At 36.9% G+C, this 9,374-nt stretch overlaps 1 pseudogene; it reads left to right on the plus strand.

Moving 5' to 3' along the window:
• Window positions 1–1,446: 1,446 nt before the first annotated feature.
• Window positions 1,447–1,817, plus strand: LOC141519176 (V-type proton ATPase subunit G 1 pseudogene; annotated as a pseudogene).
• The last annotated feature ends 7,557 nt before the right edge of the window (window positions 1,818–9,374 follow it).

The raw sequence follows: 9,374 nt of genomic DNA on the forward strand, positions 1-9,374 counted from the left end.
GAAGGAAAAACATAAGAGAAATTTTTAAAAAGCGAATATAGCATTCATTCAGATTCTGTAATTTGTTTTTTTTTTATTTTGTTTTGATTTTTCTTCATCTTTCTGCATATATGTTGTGCATAGCAGGTACCCCAGGGTTGTTCTAGCTCTCTGAACTGCTGAGTTGCTGTATCCATCAAAGTTGATCAACTAACCATGCTGTTGTTAATGTGTACAATATCCTGTTCATTCTGCTCCCTTTGCTTTGTTCCATTCATCTCTGGAATCTGACCATTGATGGTTTCTTATAGAACAATAGTACTCCATAAAATCCATATACCACATAACTTGTTCAGTCATTCTACAGTTGATTGGAATCCCCTCAATTTCCAATTCTTTGTCACTACAAATGCCACTTTAACAAGTTATGTATATTTTGAAGCATGTGGAACTTCTCCCATTTTTTATGATTTCTTCTAGATATAGGCCTAGTATTTTATATTGCTGGGTCAAAGGGCATGATCAGCTGTATTGGTCTTTGGTCATAGTTCCATATTGCTCTCACAACTCCACCAACAGTACATTACTATCCCAATCTTCCCACAATCTCCCCCAAATTGTTATCTTACCCAATCTGATAGGTTTGAGGTGGTAACTCATAATTGTTTTAATTCGCATTTCTCTAATTAGTAATGATCTGGAAGATTTTTTCATATATATATATATATATATATATATTAATTTCTTTGTTTTAAAACTGTCTGTTCATATCTTTTGACCATTTATCAATTGGATACTGAAGCATTATATAAAGCATATTATTGTTACAAATACATGCAAATATGTTTTCTATTAGTGAACATGAATCCTCTTGCTACTTCTTAACTATCTGATCCTAAGTTCTCCATTAAAGAGGGAGAAGAGATTGAGGAGGACATAATTTTTGCCATATGTTCTGATATTTTCAGAACCAGGTCTATTGTATTCTCAGGTCTATTGTATTAAAAATATTCTGGACACACAGACACTTATAAGTGTTATCTCAAAAATGTTGTGAGAACAAGTCTCAAGATGACCATAGGTATATCATTAAAATGTATGGCTGCTCTAGTATTAGTATGTATGCAATCTGGTTAGAACTTAGTAGTTCTTTAATTTTTTAGACTTGATCTTCTTATCCCACCCAAGCTATAAGTGAAGCAGTGTCCCTACTTACTAGCTTGAAATTTCAACCTACTCTTATGCTGTGATGACAGAATGGAGGGAACATTCCAAACAAATTCTCCCAACATTACTCCAAACAGTCAGAAATTAATGTATCAAATTGAATTCTGGAGAAGCATAATTAACAAAAAATGGTGTCAGACATTTTTCTAGTCCAAAACAATTTAAGAGGTTGAAAGGAGCAGGATGACATACGGGAAGAAGGACTGGAAGCTGTTGAGGCCTAGCAATGTTGGTATTACCATGACCAGCCAGTCTCAGAGTATTCAGCAGCTGCTACCGGCAGAGAAACGTGCCACTGAGAAGGTTTCTGAGGCCCCCAAAAGAAAGAACCAGAGACTGAAGCAAGCAACAAAAGAAGCTCGGGCTGACATTGAGCTGTACCGACTGCAGAGTAAAAGAAATTGTGGCTCATAGTAGCCATGGCACTTGCAGCTCCGAAGTAGAGAAGAAAACCTTGGAGAAGATATCCTGGAATAGGGAGGACTATCTGGAAATCCTTTGTGTGTGAGATCCATCCAGAAATCCATGAAAATTGCTGCATAAATGGATCGGATCAAAGGAATAAGCTCACATTTGAGAAATGGATTGGAAGTTCAGTTGCCCTATTGTAGAATGTGAAGCTTTAGCCATGATGCAATTACATTCTTGTATAAAGATTTTAAATTATTTCTGTATATTTGGTATAGTACTTCAATCCTTTTGGAGGCTAGAGAATCTAGCTTCATAGACACTGAAAGCTCACCCAAAGAGTTAATATATTTATCTCTTATTTCATGCTAATTCATTTAGTTAGTACAGCTTTTTTGTGCCTTTTATTTGGTAACCTGGAGAATGCTACATATTTCCTAGATACTCTCAATGATTAAGAAAAGTACAAGAAAGGAGTTAAAATGTATTTGTATATGTATTCTAGGTAGCATTCTTCATTATTGTAAATGTCAGAAAAAGATTGGAAAGAAATGGGAAAGCTTAAAATAACCCTATCTAGATGGGATTTAGTATAATAATACCAATATGGCCATTTAGAATCCTTTGAGTTAACCTTGATGGAACAGAACTCAGGTGCTTATGAAGATCTTGTTACATTTTGTACTCTTATGGTCACTTGAAAATAAAGACTATCTAACATAAGTATTCCTTAGATTGATTATTTTCCTTTGGCTCACACTTTTTTTAAGCAAGGAGTCCAAAAAACATCAATTGCTTTATTACATTGCTTGGGAAATTGATAGTCCCCAAAGCCTTTAGAAAATGTACATTATAGGCACTGTAGGGAAACAAAAGAATAAATTATTCTAATAGTAGATAGCACCTGTTATATCTCTTGGTCTTTTCTCATGGGTTCCCCATATTACTGACTTTCCATGTTTTATATATCTTTAAAAATGGTTTCTAGTCTTCTAAATGTTTAAAGCCTGTAGCAGCCTCTTGCCATCTATAGGCATTTTAGTAGATTATATATAGGTCTCTGAATTCAATCAAATATTTATTGAGCTTCCACTCTGTGCTTAGTATTGTGTTGGGTATAGTGAAGGCAGATACTAAAGTTATAGGTACAAAAGGAGAAGATGCCAGGCAATCTTCAAGGAATTCTTAGTCTACTGTTTTTGTGGTTGCTAAGTTTTTTCATTATGAGAGAATGTGCTGGAATTCGTGGAGATTCTTAAAGAAAACCTCATTTCACTGTGGGTCCATCTTCCTTCTGGTAGGGGAAAGCTGTTGCATTAAAAGTATTTTCCATTACATGAGTGTCATCTTCACAGATCTCATGGTTTTTAGAAGGATTCCTGGTGCAACTTTAAACTTGAGACATCAGAGTTTATGACACTTGATAACTGCAGATCTGGCCCTAGCATTTATTTTCCTTTAGAGAACTCCACCAGATACACATTCCACTTTGGTGGTTCTCTAGAAGAGGTGACACTGTCTTAAATTAGTGTTGTATAGATAGGACCCTGAATCATGTGAAATAGTTGCACTGTAGTTTGGCCAACAGAAAAGGATAAGGGTTGGACCTCTTGTTCTTACTAATATAGGGAATTCTTGGTGGAAAAACTCCTACAAATGTAGATCAGCATTTGTCTTTGTCTGTTTACCAATAGTCTCCTTTACCCCCCACCTCTGTTTCCTATATTAGGCTTGTGAGAATTGATCTGTGGAATTTGCGTTGCTCTCCTAAGATTTCTTCCTGTTGCCATTTAATAATTTTTTATTTATCCCCATCTCACTTAAAGAGCATATTTTCTCTCCTCAGAAAAGAATTATAAAGGAGAGGCATGATTGTATTCAATCTCTAAGATTCACCTCCTGCAATAATTCTGTACCTCTTTTAATTGTTGCTTTGTTCGTTAGCAAACCACAGTTAACCTGCCTTCCCACAGCATGAATTTACATAAATATTGACACAAAATTCATAATAAATACTCATTTATTATCACCACCTCTTCCAAATCTTGGCCATCCCATTTTGCTTATATCTCACTTGTGTTAAATTTTTCATTTAATTGAGAAAACCTTTGATCCTAAGTCCAAATATTCAGGAAACAACTAGATTGATCATCTGACTATCTTGGGAACCATTCAACAAGGTCAGGGTCAAATAAATAGTATTCTAAGTGGCATGGTTACCTATCTATCCCAATGTCATCAGGAAAGTTTGCCTATTAAAATCTTTAAATTTGCTCAGTTATTTCTGGGTAGAGAGAATACATGGATTTCTGTTTTACTTGTCTGTTTCCACCCCAACCCTGCTTCTAACTGGGTAGTGGTCATGACATTAATCTGAATAGATTAATCTGCATATACATCTATGATGTACATTGACGTGGATGATTTGACTATTAGCCTTCACATTTGTATGACCCTTGCTTATTTGAAATATTGATATGTTGGTTGTGCAATTATTAGCATTCCTATCCGAGGTAACCAAAGATCAAAGGAGTTAATGAAAGAAGTTAATCCTTTGCAACAATTTAATTTTAAAAGTGGTTAGCATACTTTTGGGCAAAACATATTTCTTTTCTTGTATGGTGATTGACATCTGCAAAAATAGAAGTAAATTATTAATAAATTTTTTTTGTACCCAAAAATAGAGGTTGGAAGGAGAGAGGTCTGTGACCCATGAGTTGGGGCCCACTGGGACTACAATCTGATAGTGATACCAGTTGGGAGATTTGGAGACAATAGCAGCAGCAGTACTGGAAGCTACCCTCCTTCAGAAACAGTAAGAGGAGTGGACACATGATTAGAAAGAAATTAAAGGAGACCCCTGTGTGAGCATAGGACAAAGTATTATTTGGCATCTCCATTACCCATTTCTAGGGTACATTTTCATAACAGCAAGGTGCATTAACTTGAAGCTGCAAGTGAGTATGAGCCTTTCCTAGGGAAGGACAAAGCAAAAGAGTAGATCAGGGACCATATCTCTCTCCTGATCATAACCTTGGAAGAACTGAAAACTTAATAATACCCAAAACTAACTATGAAAACAGCAGTACAAAAAACCATGAACTTAGAACAGCACTGAAATGAGTATATAAACTCTAGTACAAAGGTCAAAGACAAGAAATAAGCTGAGGAAAATGAGCAAAAAATAAAATAAAATAAAATAAAAATCTCATCATTAAAAGTTACTAGTATGTAGGCAGTTATATGGTGAAGTGCATAGAACATCAGCCCTGAAGTCAAGAGGACCTGAGTTCAAATCCAACCTCAGACCTAATTACCTACCCCAGTGGACTTGGGCAAGTTACATAAGCCCATTGCCTTGCAAAAATCAAAAAAGATTTACTAAAAGGACAGGAAAGATCAAGACACAAACTGAGAAGACAATGAAATGAAAATATCTATAAGCAAACCCTATAGTAAAGAAACTTTTTAAAAGTAAAGATGATTTAAAAATCAAATAGAACTTCCAGCCAAGATGGCAGAGAGAAGACAGGCACAGTTCTAAAGTCTCCTGATCTTTCCCCATCTATCATATGGAACAAAGCTCTTAAAAGAAATCCAACCCGCAAAACCCAGAAAGAAAAGCCAGGAGAAAGAACTTCTACCTCAAGATTTGTCTCCCCCAGCAGCACTGGACAAATTCGGGCTAGTGAGTCTGGGCCAAATTCCAGAACTATCAGGTAAAAAGAGAAAATCCTGCAAGCATCCAGAAAGAAACAATTTAAATATCAAGGAGCCACAGTAAGGATCACGCAGGACTTGGATGCATCAACAGCCCCAGATCAGCCCCAGATCAACCAGATGAGCAGCTGAATTGGAGCCGGGAGTCTGAGGACTTGAGAGCCAGACCTGCTGGATCAGGGGTGGGGCTAGACGGCAGGGGCTTGAGTCAACTAGGGAGCAGAGGCACTGTCCCCTGAGAGCTTGCAGACAGGGCTGGGGGGGGGAGAGTTCTGGTGCAGGAGAGCTGCAGACACCATCCCTGGGCAACCCTTGTCTGAGGAACCCAGAGTCCACCCCTCCATTGCTGCTCAGGGCTCTTCCCCAAACAGACATTTGCAGACTAATTCTGCCTCAGGCTCAGGTATGTGAGCAGAAGAACCAGCCCAGCTGAGGAATGACCTCAGGCCAGGGTAAAGAGCACCATTGATTGAAGGCAAAAGGATTCATTAGCTCCAATTTCTCCCTTCAGGCAAAGGAAGAAGGCCTCAATCAAGGTCACAGACACTCCAGAGAAAGCAACCAGCACCTCCTATTGGCCAGACAAAAAAATTGCACTCAGTGAGTAAAGTCCCAAGCGAAACCAAGCCCCTGTGAACCAGCCCCTCCCCAACTCAAGGTCTTAGCAAAATGAAGAAGGGTTAGTGGAAAGGTGGATCCATAGAAAAATTCTTGGAAGTGAAAGACCCTAACTCAGAAAGACCTAGAGCCTCTGAGGAGAATACAATCTGATCTTCAGCACAGAAAGACTTCCTTGAAGAAATAAGGAAGGAGCTTAAAAACCAACTGGAAAATTTGGGACAGACAATTAATACCTTGCAAGAAGAAAACAAATCCTTAGAAAGTACAATTGGACAAATACAAAATGAGAATAAATCTCTCAGATCATCAATTGAACAATAACAAAATGAGAATAAATCTCTCACATCATCAATTGGACAAATACAAAATGAGAATAATTCTCTCAGATCCTCAATTGGGCAAAAGCAAAAAAAAAAAAAGAAAACAATTCTCTCAAAACCCCAATTGGTCAAATGGAAAGCTCTTTCAAAAGTAGAATTAACCAATTGGAAAAGGAGTTACAAAAAGGTAATGAAGAAAACTCCTCCCCCCCAAAAAAGAATAGAGTCTACAGAAACTAATGACTCCACCAGACAGCAAGAGTCAGTTAAACAAAATCAAAAAATAGAAAAAAAAGAAGAAAATGGAAAATACCTCATCAACAAAACCACTGATCTTGAGAATAGATCAAGAAGGGGCAACCTGAGAATTATAGGATTTCCTGAAAACATTGAAGAGAAAAAAAGCCTGGACTTAATATTACAGGATCTAGTGATGGAAAACTGCCCTGATATCATGGAATCAGAAGGCAAAGTAGTTATCCCCCTCCAGAAAAAAGATCCTAAAATGAAAACACCAAGGAATGTTGTGGCCAAATTCCAGAACTATCAGGTAAAAAGAGAAAATCCTGCAAGCATCCAGAAAGAAACAATTTAAATATCAAGGAGCCACAGTAAGGATCACGCAGGACTTGGATGCATCAACATTAAGGGATCGAAGGGCCTGGAACAAGATATTTCAAAGAGCAAGGAAGCATGGAATGCAGCCAAGAATCTACTTTCTCGAAAAGCTGAGCCTTCTCTGCAAGGAAAAAGATGGACATTTAACAAAATGAAAGAATTCCAAAAATTCCTAATGAAAAGACCAGAGCAAAAGTAGAAAATTTGGACATCAAACAGGAGGTTCAAGAGACACATGAAAAGGTTAAAAAAGGGTGGGGCAGTAAAAGGAAAAAGACGGATATCCAGTAAGTTGAAACTGGCTATATCCCAGCATGGGGGAAAAGATTCTCATAAATCTTGAGAATTGTAACTCTAAAGAATATACCTATCCAGAAATGATGGACAATCATGATCTATCCATGAGACTGCTATATAAATAGATGTAACTAGTATTAACCCCACTTGGGAGAGAGACTCTAATAACTCTCAAGAATTTTAACTCGGGGCGGCTAGGTGGCACAGTGGATAAAGCATTGGCCTTGGAGTCAGGAGTACCTGGGTTCAAGTCTGGTCTCAGACACTTAATAATTACCTAGCTGTGTGCCCTTGGGCAAGCCACTTAACCCCATTTGCCTTGCAAAAACCTTAAAAAAAAAGAATTTTAACTCTATTAGATAGAATATACTGAACTAGAAGTGACAGACACTCAGAATTTTCTATGACTCAGATATAATGATCTAAAAAACACTACCTCCTTAAAAAGGGGGACAGGAAAGAGACAGGAGGAGGGAGGGGATTGAATGGTGTAAATCTCATTACACTAAAAGGTACAAAAAACCTATGGTAATAGAGGGGAAGAAGGGAGCAGATGAGAAACACCTGAATCATCTTCTCATCAGACTTGGCTTAAAGTCAACCTACACATACTCAGTTAACTGATAAAACATCTAACCTTTCAAGTATTAAAAGGGGAAAAGGGGAGGGGGGAGGGAGAAAGGGAAGGAGAGTGGGGGGAAGGGGAAATAACAAAAGGGAAAAGGGAAAGGGGAAAGAAAGGGGAGGGGGTGATGTAGGAGGGTAAACACACTGAAGGGGATAGTATTCACAAATAAAATACTGGGGAATATAGATAAAGGGGTAGAAAGGGGGAAAAATACAGACAGAGGGAAGATAGCACGGAGGGCAATAAAGAATTAGTAATCATAACTTTGAATGTGAATGGGATGAACTCTCCCTTAAAAGGTAATCAAATAGCAGAATGGATTAAAAACGAGAATCCTACAATATGCTGCTTACAAGAAACTCATTTGAAGCAGAGAGATACATATAGAGTAAAGGTAAAAGGTTGGAGCAAAATATATTTTGCTTCAGCTGAAGTAAAAAAAGCCATGGGTAGCAATCCTTATCTCAGACAAAGCAGCAGCAAAAATAGATAGTGTTAAAAGGGATAAGGAAGGACACTTTACCCTCCCCAAAGGTACCATAGACAATAAAGTTATTTCAATACTGAATATATATGCAACCAGTGGGACAGCACCCAAATTCTTAGAGGAGAAGCTGGAAGAACTACAGGAAGACATAGACAACAAAACTCTACTAATGGGAGACCTCAGTCTCCCACTCTCAGATCTAGATAAATCAAGTCATAAAATAAACAAGAAAGAAGTTAAGGAGGTAAATAGATTGTTAGAAAAATTAGATATGGTAGACTTATGGAGGAAACTGAATGGGGAGAGAAAGGAATATACCTTTGTCCCTGCAGTATATGGAACTTATACAAAAATTGACCATGTACTAGGACATAAAAACCTAATGATCAACTGCAGAAAGGCAAAAATAGTGAATACATCTTTCTCAGATCACAATGCAATAAAAAGTCATATGCAATACTGGGCCAAGGAGATATAGACCCAGAGCAAATTGGAAACTGAACAACCTCATTTTAAAAAATGAGTGGACCAAAAACAAACTATGGAAAGAATTAACCATTTTCTCCTAGATAATGACAATAATGAAAGAACATACCAAAACCTATGGGATTCATTCAAAGCCACTCTCAGGGGATATATTATAGCTAAAAATGCTTACATGAATAAATTGGAGAAAGAGGAAATCAATGAACTAAACTTGTAACCAAAAAAATTAGAGAAAGAACAAATCAAAAATCCCATATTAAATACCAAATTAGAAATTCTAAAACTTAAAAGAGAAATTAATAAAAGCAAAAGCAAAAAACTATTGAATTAATAAATAAAACCAAAAGTTGGTGTTATGAAAAAAACCATTAAAATTGATAAACATCTGGTCAATTTGATTAATAAAAAGAAAGAAGAAAACCAAATTGCTAGCATCATAAACGAAAAAGATGAACTCAGCACTAATGAGGAGGAAATTAAACTAATAATTTGAAATTATTTTGCCCAACTCCATGCCAATAAATTTGATAATCTAAGTGAAATGCATGAATATTTACAAAAAAATATAAGTTGCCCAGGTCAA

This window comes from Macrotis lagotis, chromosome 3, assembly GCF_037893015.1.
Source record: "Macrotis lagotis isolate mMagLag1 chromosome 3, bilby.v1.9.chrom.fasta, whole genome shotgun sequence".
In the NCBI taxonomy this organism is placed as follows: Eukaryota; Metazoa; Chordata; class Mammalia; order Peramelemorphia; family Peramelidae; genus Macrotis; species Macrotis lagotis.